Source organism: Clupea harengus, chromosome 19 (genome assembly GCF_900700415.2).
Source record: "Clupea harengus chromosome 19, Ch_v2.0.2, whole genome shotgun sequence".
Lineage (NCBI taxonomy): Eukaryota > Metazoa > Chordata > Actinopteri > Clupeiformes > Clupeidae > Clupea > Clupea harengus.
In genome coordinates this window covers 12,365,343-12,379,989 of record NC_045170.1, presented here as the reverse complement: position 1 = coordinate 12,379,989, position 14,647 = coordinate 12,365,343, and the positions used below count along the sequence as shown (strand labels likewise).

The 14,647-nt window shown below is 47.2% G+C and overlaps 1 protein-coding gene across 2 annotated transcripts in view; it reads right to left on the bottom strand.

Moving 5' to 3' along the window:
• The window catches only part of tmem65 (transmembrane protein 65), a 32,039-nt gene that overhangs the window by 14,953 nt on the left and 2,439 nt on the right, over window positions 1-14,647 (bottom strand). The gene's annotated exons all lie outside the window — the stretch shown is intronic.

Genomic DNA, 14,647 nt, shown 5'->3' with positions numbered 1-14,647 from the left:
TCACACATCCTGGCTAGTGGCCCATGGATATACTCTTCTGTGTGGATGAGAGGCTGCTGTGAGGGGAGAGGATGTGGAGTAGTGTTGTTCTGATGCAGATACGACTCAGCTTTGATGTGTTCAGCCACATATCGCTTTGTGCGTTCTGAAGCCACCAATGGGACAGAGTCCATGTTTAGCCCACACCTGTCTCCCTCACTATTCTCATCAGTAGCAGCCTCAAGTGCATCCGCTTCAGCAATGGCTGCAGCTGCCTCTCTTTTATGCCTAAGCAATTCCAACTTCAATTTCAATTTAGCCTCTTCTTCAAAGTAGAGCAGACGTGCCTTTGCTGCTTCGGCTCTTGCTCTAGCTTGGACTGCCGCAGACCTTATGGATGATGCGCTGGATCTCACTGAGCACTGAGCTTCCGAGCGTGTATTTAAAGATGTGGTTGCCCTTGGCAACGACATGGCGGTTAGCTGTTAGCTTGCGTTATCTTGCCTGTTGAAAGCTCGTTGTTTACTGTGCCGTCTTCGGTAAGCTCTACGCTGACAGCCAGCTAAACTCTTCCTACAAATCACGACTCTGAAGATGTACGTAGTCCACAGGTTTAATGATAATAGATAGGAAGTGTAAACTGAAATTTACAAAAGACATAGACAAATAAATTCGAGCATAAACATATAGTCATTGCATACAGTTACGATAGGTTAAATAAACATATATTGTATCTCACAAAATTCACAACAAAGGATAAAACATACCAACGATGCCTTGTTAAGGTCCAGATGTATGCAGGTTAGCTGTAGATAACACGAACATTAAATAATACGCTTGAATTGGCTGAACTGATTAGTTCGTTTGTCTTATTTATAGTTATAAACGGGTCACGCGAATTGACAGTTAAGGCTTGATTTGTAAAATGACAACTTGAAATAAAAACACTTATTGAAATGCACGAACCATAACGGAAACACAATAGAATGTTAAACATTGTGACAAAACATCTATTCTCTCACCTCCCAACCAGACACATCGTAACAAAACACTCCCCACCTGACGTGGATACACGTCACAACAAAAGTCCATACACAATTCATTTACTGGGCCTCTGGAGGTAGAAGGAGCACTATTTCAGTGACTGGCCTAAGAAAGAGACTAGTCCCTCCTGGTTTGATGGTCTTCACCTCGACCTGGCGCACTTTACTGTCCTTGCCAGGGAAGGCCTGTGTTATCAGTCCAAGAGGCCATTCATTCCTGGGTGCTTGTCTGTTCTTAAGGAGAACAACACTTCCTGGCTGAATGTTTGGCTGGGTGGACTGCCACTTCTTGCGCGCCTGTAGTGTTGGGAGGAATTGCTTCTTCCAGCGGTCCCAGAAGGTGTTTGACAGGTGCTGAACCTGTCGCCACTGGGACTTGTAGAGGTCAGCAACTCCGAACTCACCGGCAGGAGCAGGAAGAATGTTCATCTTTTGCGTGAGAAGAGCTGCTGGCGTGAGTATGAGTGGGTCATCAGGGTCCGTTGTCACTGGAACAAGTGGCCTGGCATTGATGATCGCCGCTGCTTCTGCCATGAAAGTCACCAGCACTTCGTGGCTGAGCTTGTCTTTCAGCTGGAGGAACATTGAGTCCAGAATTCTCCTTGTCAGTCCTATCATTCTTTCCCATGTTCCGCCGTAATGGGATGCATGCGGAGGATTAAAGGTCCAAGTGCAGCCCTTGTCTGACAGGTAAGTCTTTACCGCAGAGCTGTCAATGTTGGATGGTATCTTCAACTCTTTGCAGGCACCGATGAAGTTCGTGCCGCGGTCTGAACGAATGTGTTTGACTGGCCCGCGTACCGAAAGGAAGCGCCGTAGCGCGTTGATGAAGCTAGACGTGTCGAGGGATTCTATGACTTCAATGTGCACAGCTCTTATGCTCATGCACGTAAAGATCACCGCCCACCTCTTACTGTGTGCGAAGCCACCTCTGGTCTTGCGTGATGAAACGTTCCAAGGGCCGAAGACATCCAGACCCACGTTTGTGAATGGAGGGTCTGTTGACAGACGATCAGCTGGCAGATCAGCCATTTTTTGGATGCTGAGTGGAGCTCTGAGTTTTCTGCAGGTTATGCACTGGTGGATGATGCTGCTCACTCTTTTCTTCCCACCAACTATCCAAAGGCCAGCTGAGCGGGACCGCCCCTTCTGTAAAGTGACGGCCTTGATGATGGATTTGTTCGTGGTGGTGTCTGATGAGCAAAGTGCCGATGCAATGCTGACCGGGAATAATCAGAGGAGTCTTTTCACTCTGTTCAAGGTTTGAAAGGTGAAGGCGACCTCCGACTCTGAGAAGGCCATGTGTGTCAATGAACGGATCCAGATTTCTGAGAGGGCTTGTTTTTGGCATCTTTTCTTGCTTTTGAATGCACTTTATCTCTTGACTGTATATTTCCTGTTGAACTGCTTGGATGATTATGACTGAAGCTTTCTCTGATTCTTCAACTGTGAGTTCTGCTTTGCAGTAATGCCAGCCCTTGCATGTACTGTTTTCTCTCTGAGTCGTCTTGAAGTGACGAGCTATGTGGATGAGGCGAGTGACTGCACGAGACAGTGACTTCCAGGTGGAGAACTTGGCGAAGCGTTGAGAATCAAGCTGCTTGGACGAGGCTATGGTGCTTAAAGTAGACACCAGAGGGCGGATGTCTGGGTCTGAGCTTGGGTCAACAAGGTTAAAGGCACTCTCAGAGAGGCTGGGCTCTGGCTTATACAGGAATTTGGGTCCACTCAGCCAGTTGGTGTCGTTCAGGTGGCCAGCAGGAACAGAACGTGTTGCGTGATCTGCCGGGTTCTGGTCTGTTGGCACGTAGCACCACTGGTCTGGGCGGGAGGATCTTCGGATGCGTAGCACCCGGTTGCTGACGTAGACATAAAAGCGCCTGGTCTCATTGCAGATATAGCCCAGGACCACTTTGCTGTCTGAGAAGTAGGTTATGGTGTCAAGCTGCAGGTCTAGTTCTGCTGAAATCAAGTCTGCTAACTCAACAGCAAGCACCGCCGCACAAAGTTCAAGTCTTGGCACTGTGTGTTCAGGGCGGGGGGCCAGCTTAGCTTTTCCCATGACAAATCCGATCTGGTGGTTCCCATCAGCGTTTGTGACTTTGAGGTAGCTCACAGCACCGATGGCTTTGACTGACGCGTCACAGAAGATGCACAGTTCTCTTCTTACTGCTGCTGACGGTGAAGCCTGTGTGTAGCATCTGGGAATGGAAAGCTTAGAGAGCTCGGACAGAGAGGCTCTCCATGATGTCCAGGCATCCTCCATGGCTTGAGGCAAGGGTGCATCCCAGTCGCCGTTCTCAGCGGTGAGCTCTCGCAGGATAGCCTTGCCTTGGATTGTGACAGGTGCGACGAATCCAAGCGGGTCGTAGAGGCTATTGATGGTTGACAGGACACCGCGGCGGGTGTAAGGCTTTGTCTCGCAGGAGACGTTGAACAGGAAACTGTCTGTTTGGAGGTTCCAGTCGAGTCCAAGACTGCGTTGGAGCGGAAGCATGTCTGCATCGAGGTCAAGGTCTTTGAGGTCACTTGCGTGGTCACTGGATGGAAAGGCCTCCATGACCTCTTTGCTGTTCGCTGCGATCTTGTGCAGTCTCAGGTTTGACTTGGAGAGAACTTCCTGTGTCTTTTTTAGCAGGTCGACAGCCGCCTCAACTGTGGGCAGGGACTTCAGCCCATCGTCGACGTAGAAGTCCCGCATCACGAAGTGTTTCACATCTGGGTCGATGTGGAACTCGTTGACTTGAACAGACTTGTGTAGGCCGTGAATAGCTACTGCAGGTGAAGGGCTGTTTCCGAAGACGTGGACCCTCATGCGGTAATCCACGATGGCTTTGGAGAGGTCATTGTCTTGGAACCAAAGAAAACGTAAGAAGTTCCGGTCTTCTTCTCTTACCCCGAAACAATAGAACATCTGTTCTATGTCGGCTGTGAAGGCGATAGCCTCTCTTCTGAACCGGATCAGCACTCCGAGCAGCGTGTTGTTTAGGTCAGGTCCCGTTAACAGTACATCATTGAGTGACACGCCGTTGTACTGGGCACTGGAATCGAACACCACACGAATTTTCTTTGGTTTCTTCGGATGATACACCCCAAACGTTGGTAAATACCACCGTTCTTCATCTTCACTGAGAGGAGGAGCTAACTCAGCATGGCTGTTCTGTAACATCTTGTCCATGAAGCTGAGAAAGTGTTCTCTCATCTCAGGCTTTTTGTCAAAGTTCCGCTTGAGAGACATTAGGCGCCTCAGCGCTTGTGGCTTGTTGTCTGGGAGCCGTGGGCGTGGACTCTTGAAAGGTAATGGTGCCACCCAACTGTTGTTTGAGTCTTTCCATAGGCCTTCATCCATTATCTTCATGAAAGTGGCATCCTGAATGGAGGGAGCCACCTGATCGTCATCCTTGGTCCGCTTGAACACCGTGCATCCAAGGTGATCGGCTTCACAGGTGAGGTGGTCAGCAGGATACGCTGGGGGCTGACCAGTGATGTTGACGCTGCTGAAGTTCTCTTTCACATGGAACACGTTGGGGCATGGAGCAAAGAGAGTGGGGCGTTTCAGCTCTGTGGTGTTCGTGTGGAACGTGCTGATTGTCAGTGGTTTGTGGACATTGCCTAGGCACACATTTCCAACAATGACCCACCCCAAGTCCAACTTCTGTGCAAAGGGCAGGTTGTGAGAGCCATTCACCTGTTTGCGGACTTTATGCACTCTGATAATGTCCCGTCCTAAGAGAAGCATGATTGGGGCTTGGGGGTCGATGTCTGGGATGCGGTGTGCCAATGACCTTAGATGAGCATGATGGAGAGCCACTTCGGGGGTTGGAATTTCCTCTCTGTTGTTCGGGATGTCATTACATTCTATGAGACTTGGTAATGGTATGCGAACAGTTCCATCAAAGGATTCTACTTCATAAGCATTGGCTCTTCTGCCTGCTGATTGCTTCACTCCAGCACATGTTCTCAGTGTGTATGGAGCGCTTGGACTTTGGTCGTTGAACACGTCGAAGAACTGTGAACGAGCCAGTGACCTGTTGCTCTGTTCGTCCAGGATCACATACAATTTCACTGCTTTTTCTCTATGGCCAGTCGGATACACTTTGACGAGGCATATCTTCGAGCACGAGCGGTCTGTGAGCTCGCCACCGCAGACTTTAGTGCATTTGTTGTTGACATGAGACTGTGGTGAAGCTCCCTCCTGCTCCCCGCCGTGCTCAGAAGCATGGCCGACCTCTTGTTTCCAGGGTGCAGGTCCAGGGTGAAGTGCTGTGTTGTGTCTGTCGCTCTTACATTCAGAACACTGTACGTTGATCTTGCAGTACTTTGCTATGTGGGACGATGAAGAGCAGCATTTAAAGCACACATTGTTATCTTTGAGCAGTGTTTTGCGCTCTTCAATGGGCTTCTCTCTAAATGCCCGACACTTACGCAGAGGGTGTGGCAGGTTGTGCAGTAGACACAGTTTATCACCGTTGTTTGTAGGTGGCTCACCCATGTCAGATGTGGCTCTGGGGGATACCTCTGTCTTGTGAACGGAGACCTCTCGCTGTCTGTTTGGCTTCCATGCTGTTTTCTCTGTCCAGGGAGCCGTGTCTGTGCTGGCGATGAAGTTGAAGCTGGGATCGTTCATAATGCATGCCTGCTGGCAGACAAAATCCACAAAGAAGGCAAAGGGAGGATAATTCACCTGTTGCTGACGCTTGTAGGCTGCGCCTGCTGTCGCCCACCTCTCCTGAAGGCGAGATGGGAGTTTCTGTACGATTGGGTTGACGCCCCTCGCCGTGTCAAGGAAAGCGAGGCCGGGCAGGTCTCCTTCACCCTTAGCTGCCTGCAGTTCCATTAATAGATCGCCCAGCTTCGTCAGCATAGATCCATCTCGGCTTGTTACTTTTGGGAAGCTGTCAATGCGTTTGAACAGAGCATTTTCTATTACCTCTGCTGAGCCGTACGTTTGCTCGAGCCTGTTCCATGTCATGGCCAGTCCTGCTTCTGGGTGGTGTATGTGGATTGCTCTTATCTGTTCAATGTGTTCTGCTGACTCCTTGCCCAGCCACTTAAACAGAAGATCCATCTCCTCACTCGGTGTCAGATTAAGGCCACTGATGGCATTCAGAAAGGAGCGTTTCCATGCTCTGTAGTTTTGTGGCTTGTCGTTAAAATGAAGTAGGCCTGTAGCCACAAGTTCACGGCGGGCTAAATATCTTACAAAGTCATTTACATGTGAATAGCCATTATCAGAGCTCGGTGGTATGGCATAACATGCATGAGAAGGACTGTTGCAACTATGTGGCCTGGAATGGCGTGCAGGATCAACATGCTCACCGCTGAACCCGACGCGAGGCGGATCAGCATCTTCACACATCCTGGCTAGTGGCCCATGGATATACTCTTCTGTGTGGATGAGAGGCTGCTGTGAGGGGAGAGGATGTGGAGTAGTGTTGTTCTGATGCAGATACGACTCAGCTTTGATGTGTTCAGCCACATATCGCTTTGTGCGTTCTGAAGCCACCAATGGGACAGAGTCCATGTTTAGCCCACACCTGTCTCCCTCACTATTCTCATCAGTAGCAGCCTCAAGTGCATCCGCTTCAGCAATGGCTGCAGCTGCCTCTCTTTTATGCCTAAGCAATTCCAACTTCAATTTCAATTTAGCCTCTTCTTCAAAGTAGAGCAGACGTGCCTTTGCTGCTTCGGCTCTTGCTCTAGCTTGGACTGCCGCAGACCTTATGGATGATGCGCTGGATCTCACTGAGCACTGAGCTTCCGAGCGTGTATTTAAAGATGTGGTTGCCCTTGGCAACGACATGGCGGTTAGCTGTTAGCTTGCGTTATCTTGCCTGTTGAAAGCTCGTTGTTTACTGTGCCGTCTTCGGTAAGCTCTACGCTGACAGCCAGCTAAACTCTTCCTACAAATCACGACTCTGAAGATGTACGTAGTCCACAGGTTTAATGATAATAGATAGGAAGTGTAAACTGAAATTTACAAAAGACATAGACAAATAAATTCGAGCATAAACATATAGTCATTGCATACAGTTACGATAGGTTAAATAAACATATATTGTATCTCACAAAATTCACAACAAAGGATAAAACATACCAACGATGCCTTGTTAAGGTCCAGATGTATGCAGGTTAGCTGTAGATAACACGAACATTAAATAATACGCTTGAATTGGCTGAACTGATTAGTTCGTTTGTCTTATTTATAGTTATAAACGGGTCACGCGAATTGACAGTTAAGGCTTGATTTGTAAAATGACAACTTGAAATAAAAACACTTATTGAAATGCACGAACCATAACGGAAACACAATAGAATGTTAAACATTGTGACAAAACATCTATTCTCTCACCTCCCAACCAGACACATCGTAACAAAACAGTTACAATACAGTATAACAGCTGCTGTTTCCACCCGAAGTTCACCATAAACACGACGATCTTTCAACAGGACACACACAAACAGTCATCGTGCACAGCAGGTTGCATCCAGCCCTATCGAGAGAAGCAAACAGCTCTTTAAATATAAACGTCCTCTTAGCCCTGCTAGCCATATGGCTGCAGAGGGCCTCAGGGTTGAGTAGTGGCATGTGAGTACGCAGGACCTTTCTATTTTCCCCACCCAACAGCTGGGCCAGCCTCTCCTGCGGCTCTCCTTGCCCTGCCCCTGGTGACTGCAGTGTTGCTACTCCTGCCATACACGGTCTGGACAGCCTCCGTCTCCTTCGCTGGCCCAGGCCGCAGCGGTACGGAGAATCATCTGTTTGCTTTGCATCTGGGCCACACTGTGCATTTCCCGTCCCCAACTCCCCCGACACTGCTTCTGAATACTAGAGAGAGTGCACTTCAAGTGCAGCTGCTGTTCTGTTTCTAGTTTTAATGAATGGCTTCCTTATGGCTTTTGTGTATGATGGCAAGTTTGCCTTGGGGGTGAACAGCAGCGGCGTCCTCTCCTAACCTTGCGTAAGCCCATGATGTTTACGCTCCGAGTGAAGAGGGACCTCGTGGGCCTGTTCAGCGTTACTGTGGTTAACTCTCTGGCAGGGGGCCGATGGGTGACTCAGAGGTTCAGAGAGAAGCTCATCTGGGCATCATGCCAGGCTGGCATCTGTGCTGGTGATGAACAGCTGACTGAACAAACAAATAAATGAGCACAAACGGTGACCCGTCTAGATCACTGCTAGCAGAAGCGATTGCAGCGCAAGGAAAAGGTCAAGGACTCTTCCAAGTGTCTGAGGGTTCAGATTTATTGGGGCGGTATTTATAGTCCGAGAGCAGGAGTGCTTGGCATTGCAGGTCAACCCATAGCGTGCTTCAACGACTTTGCACAGGCCAATCATAGTGCAGATGGGATGATGAGGTCACGTCCAGTTGTGACCTATTGGACTTCTGGGTCAGTGGTTTGCTCTGGATATTCTGGGGTCAGCCAGCAGTGGATGAGTGCCCTGACATTAACACCATTTTATACTCCTAAAGCTCTCAGTAGGAGACCTGGCAAAACTGATGATTATGGTGACAACGCTGCCAGTTTTTTCTGATGATTCGTTGATGATACCATGCCAACGGTAAACATGGCAACTCAGCACTTCTCCCGATTTTGATGACCACCGGTGGCTGACACTTTTGTTTGTAGCTCTACCTACATCTTCCTGGTATCACAGACCCCTTCATACGCATACCCACAGTGAGGACAGGACTGAGATATAACAATTACATGCCGACAAGCTAAGCATAAATGCAGATGAAAACAAAAATGATCAAAGAACTGATGCTACAGAAATTCCCAGCTCCATTTTTTTTGTTACATACGCAATTCAGTGGTGAATTTCTAAAACACACAGCTATTTTGGAAGTACGGAACACTGGCTCATCTTTCCAGAAAACCAAAACACTGGGCATCCATCTCATCACCCACCAACAGTCTCTCGAGGCATGAATCAATCCCGTGTGTCAAACACTTCATTCTGCAGCCAATCACACACCTGCATGGGCAGACTGCACTCCTCATGTCTAGAGACAGCTTCATTACGGACACCTCTCTCAATTTGAGATTGCTACTTGGATGCTGCAGGGCAAAGTATATCTCCCCTAATTAGAGAGATTGTGTGTGTGTGTGTGTGTGTGTGTGTGTGTGTGTGTTTTGCCTGTACCTGGGGAAGTCAACCAAAAGCCTCTGTAGAGAGAATGACAGAAGCTTATTTGTGTTTCCCTTAATAGATTTTCACTGGAATGGGGAGTCTGGGAAGGAGAGAATAATGAGAACCTTTCATGTGCGGTGGGGAAACAGTCACCATCTGTCTCCTGTCTGGATGCCTTCACCGGAGAACACATCACACGACCGGTGAACGCACTCGTTAGGAAAGAGAAAATAAATATATAAAGCGCACCCTCCTTGTTCTTAAAAGCCTGCTCGTTATCCTTGGAGAGCAAATTAGCGCTTCTCTGCTTGTTTGAATGTGAGGCATAAGGAGGGAACCGCTCCCAATTAAATTGGAGGGGAATCTGAGTCTCCATGAAAAGGCCTCTTGAGGCGGCCTTGTTTGATCTTCTGCATTCCCCCTCTCTTGGTCTGTCTCTCTCACACCCGATATCAGCTAACGATAACGCTATAACTGTTTCAGAAAAGTGTCGGACTATCTGTAACCTGAAGTTTGTGGTCAATTTTTTGTAGATTTATTTATTTTTTAATCTATTTTTACTAAATGTTGTTTTAAACATATTTGTTTTAAACACAAACACACACACTGTTCTAGTAATCAATTGCAATTGACTGAGGAATGATTCAGTTTTTAGTGGAGCTGCATTTGTCCAAAGGTCATAATACCCTCTGGGGACATATAGCTCCCAAGACATCTTTGTCAACACTATTTGGTGCGACCAAATAAGGATAAGCATAGCTTCAGCTTCAGCAGCTCTACACAACAGCAGTGCAGTAGGGACACATCACTCAGAAGACAAAAATGAAAATCAAGCCAAGCTGCAGCAGGTTGTTCAGTGGTGCTGAGGTGCTACTTACAGTCACACAGAGGAGTACAAGACTGGGCATGTGAGCTGCATACTTCCAATGCCACCTACCCAATAAAGCAGGGGTTCTCAAACTTTTGCAAGCTGGGCCCCCCCAAAGCTGGTTAGGGGTAGTTGGGGCCCCCCCATCCACCCGCGGCCCGCCGCCACCGCCCTCAACTACACCACCATATATAGATAGATAGATAGATAGTGTATTGTTATTGATAGGCCTGACATGTCAAGGTTAGGCTATTGTTATTGTTAGGCCCATACAGACAATTATTATAACTATTTATTTTTATTATTGTTATTATTATTATCAGTAATAGTAGGTATTATTATAATTAATGATTATCGACCAATTATTATTATTGTATTATTATTATTATCATAATAATAATAAGTGGTATTATTGCTATCATTAGGATACTGTTATTATTATGGGCCTCTTGTGATCTTTACAAAAAAAAGAATGACGAAAGAGGGGAGATGCTTAAGTCTACTGTCACTCTTCAGCTGCTCTTTCATGTCTAGTGACAGCTCATCTGCTGAGCAGAGAAATGGATCCCGAACTCAGGCGAATGAACGGTAGTCCTCTTTGAAATAGGACCCAAACTGATTTCTGATATTCGGCGTGATACAGTGTAATTTGACATAGGAGCTAAACTCAGCACAATACCTATCATTATTCTAAACGTGTTGCGTGGCCGGCAAAATCAGTGTTTCGGCAATTGTATGGGGTTTGCCAAGCTTAGCAATTCTATGAGCAACTACATAAGATGCTCCAGACACTGCTTGGAGATAGTGCTATGCTTGGACATGGTGGTTCGTTGTTGCTGGAGGCCATCACGTTTATGTTTAAAGAAGTCCACAGGCTTCTCTTTCTGACTTTTACGAATCAGAAACTTGTCCATGTTGTGTTTGTTTGCTGATACAGCGTATGAAGTTAATAAAGTTCTAATTTCAACGTCGTGTTCTTGTATGTGTGGTTGTGAACGACTTGCACACGAACAATGGATAAGGCTGTGCTAGGCAATGATTCCTAACCAAACGAACTGTACACAATGTAGACAGGGACAGCACAAAATAGTATTCAAGTGCTGGTGTTTTATTTGTTGCGGTGGATGATCAAAAAATGTAAAGGTAGGCTAGGTGTTAAGGAGAAAAGGGCTAGCTGTAGTTGGAAAAGGTAGCTAGCTAGGCTAGCTCTCGGGGCTACGAGCTTTTCTAAAAGATTGTGGAGCAAATTACTCCTTAGAATAGGCTACGAATAGACCTACTGCAAGTGCAGTAAGGTATTACTAAGGAAGGAGTGAGTCTTTAAAAATACTGTTTATAAAGCAATGAATATCTGAATGATAGAGGAAACAAGAGAAATTGCACAAACTCTGCAAAGTGTCGTCTCAGGGTGAGCGCTTACCTCCATGCCTGCGTTTTGTTTTTATACTCGGAAGCGGAGGTGCTACTCGCGTTGAAATGATAATACTCCGTTTTGATTGGTGGATCAGGAGCAAAACAGTATTTGTTTATTTTATTTGTTTGGGTCAGTCCAGCCCCTTGCATTTCGCTACTGAGGGAGCTTTCACTAACCAGTGACAGGTCGGCGGTTTTTTTTTCTTTCTCCGTCTGTGACATCGCGCCCCCCCTGGAGAGTGTTCGCGCCCCCCCAGGGGGGCGCGCCCCCCACTTTGAGAACCACTGCAATAAAGCAAACATACCTTGGGGATCACACAGCATAACCAGGATGGGGAAGCAATGGCCCGTCATGCTGATGGCACCCGCCATGGTTTTGAGGTGTGTGTGTGTGTGTGTGTGTGTGTGTGTGAGCTGTGTAGGGGATGGGGCCGGGGGAGGGGAAGAGAGTGTTGACACTAGCGCGGACAGACAGGACAGACAGAGTGGGCGTGAGCACGATAGACAGGGGGCAGCCATGACAAGTCAGCCTATTTCAGCTCCGCCTGAGCTCATATCAGCTCAGTGTGGCTCGGCTCGGCACACACAGGCAGGCTGAGGGCCCTACCCTCTCTCCCTGGACCTGCACTGCTGATGAGGGAAGTAGGGCGCAGTCTAGGAATCGTAGGGGCTGGAGGGAGAGATGAATGGTGCATGAGACATAGAAAATTACAGACGACAACAAAGCAAACGGAGGGAGAGAGAGGGAGGAAATGAGAAGTGGAGGACAGCGGGGCGGAGGGTTTCCAGAACGCAATGGGCCAGCACACAAAGCGGGCCTCTGTATAATGAGCTGTGCTCCTTCTTGCTGCTGCTGCTGCTGCTAATGTGACAGCTGCTACCAATCCGCAAAATCCCTGGATCCATGTACCATTACAATGCACTCGGCAGTTAATGTCGAGCGCAGGACAGAAATAAATCGGTAATGTCTCAGCACACAGGGCTTGTTTGCTAATGTGCTCGAATGACCTGAGATGCTGACAGGCGTGTAAGGTCACTCATTGCCCATGGTGAGGAGAGCAGCTTACAGCCTGCTGTAAACATGCATATACACGCACACACACACACGCACTGTGTTACACCACACAATCACACACACAATAACATGTTATCATCTCTGCCTTCCCGTAGCACACATAGAGCCAATTGGTGTGGTAAGAGAATATGCTTATAATGGCAGACACACATAGTCTCTTCGGTCCTCCTCTCACACTTCACACACATGCACTCAAAGAATGTCTCAATGCCTGATTATGGCACAGACGCACACAGTCACTTTCTCACATTCTCTTTTTAACACATGAGCACACACACACACACACACACACACACACACACACACACACACACACACACACACACACACACAATGTGCATGCCCACTGGCAGCAAATGAAACCAAGCTCATCACTTCAGACACTCTCTGCAGGGGCATGTGACACTGATGGCGAAGTCACCACAGCAACGCTGGCAGATCACTGAAGGGCTTTAAAGTCTCAGGGACATTTCTGATTAAGGTTTTAAAAATGAGACCCAGTCAACACCTCACCAGAACCAGAACCCTCAGGAAGTTCATGTTCAAGTATGGCCTGTGAAACTACAGTTTGTGGGCAATCTGAAATGGTGTGTGAATTCGCATGTCAGGATGCATGCCTTCTGAAACCATGTTTGGGCAATTGTGCCATGGAAACCATGTTCAAGTATGGCCTGTGAAACTACAGTTTGTGGGCCATCTGAAATGGTGATAACAAACCGCAGGGCCTCCCGTGAAAGGAGGGTTAACCTCATGTCATAAATGGTTAATAATAAGCCCTGGTGGTTTGAAAGAGAGGACAGGAAAGACAATTAGGCCACAAACATCACATTCTTAAAATGAGAATTTCTCATTATTGGAGGTAGTTCCCTTTATGCAAATAAAAGTGTTTTAAATTCATTAAAAACAACTACTCATCATAGTCTTCTCACCAGTTAAAGGCTGAATGAGACAGCTAAAAAGACTAGCAAGTCTTTCACTTCTTCTTTTTCAACAGAAAGCCAAAGGGACAAGCCTAGGCTCGTTTTACGACCTCCTTACATTTACAACAATATAAAAGTGCCAACGAGAAATTGCTGAGGTGTTTAAGTCAAGTCAATATGAAGCAGAATGATTAAAACAAAGAATGAACAAGCAATTAACAAGGTAAAGATCTATTTACGAGAAACTGACTGACAACAAGACAGTGCACAGTGTTTTGGCTGGGAAAAATACATTATAAGCAGAGCAGTTTGGGTCCTTGAAGCATGAAGCTCTCTTTGGGGACAGAGACAGAGCTATACCTTAATCAGGCAGAATAATTAAGACTGCATAATGCTTTCTGCTATGGAGTGCCTTTTCCATCCCAGTAAGTAATTTCCTTCTTTTCCATTCAAATATACAGAATGAACTTTAAAAATCTGCATGTACCATGGGCTTGGGGTTCAAAGGTTACTCTTGCTCGGCAGCACTGCAAGTCATCAAGCCTTCAGCTAATGGACTCCCAGGAGAGAACTGAAGCTGCCTCGCACAAACCCCAATTGCCATCCTTTAGCCCTGAGACTGTTCCTGGATCAGTCAGAGGTCAGTACACCAGGGGAGACAGTCGCAGACACTAACAATCCTTCAGATATTATATTCTGCTCCACCGCTCCATTTATCCCAGAAGGTTCCATGAGCTAAAGAAAGAACCTCCCAATTCAATTTAAAGCATCGTCTGCGGGAAGAGGGAGAACAGACTGTACTGTTCCTCTGTCCACCATAAACCTAAAGGCGGAGCTCTAGCGCTCGAGTGCCACCTTTGTATAGGAATGCCCCAAGGGCTAAATCAGTGCTGTGAGTAAAGTTGTGCCGACTTTCACGGTGGTGGGCGCGGAGAGATGGGAGATGGAACGGTAGATCTACCCAGGCAGTGACCCAGAGACAGAGTCTCAGAGGCCCTCTGGATAAATGACTGATGGGAGGCCTTGGGGCAAGAGACAGAATTGGGGCAGTACCGGAGATAGTGGTTCAGTTCCCCAGCAGCATATCCCCAGCCCGAGAAGCCACAGCAAGTATTACTGTTGGAGGCTAATCTATGGGCAATAATCAGCCAATTCATTGTTTTGATTAAACAATACTATTCTAGTATATTATACTACAAAGTATATTCTAGT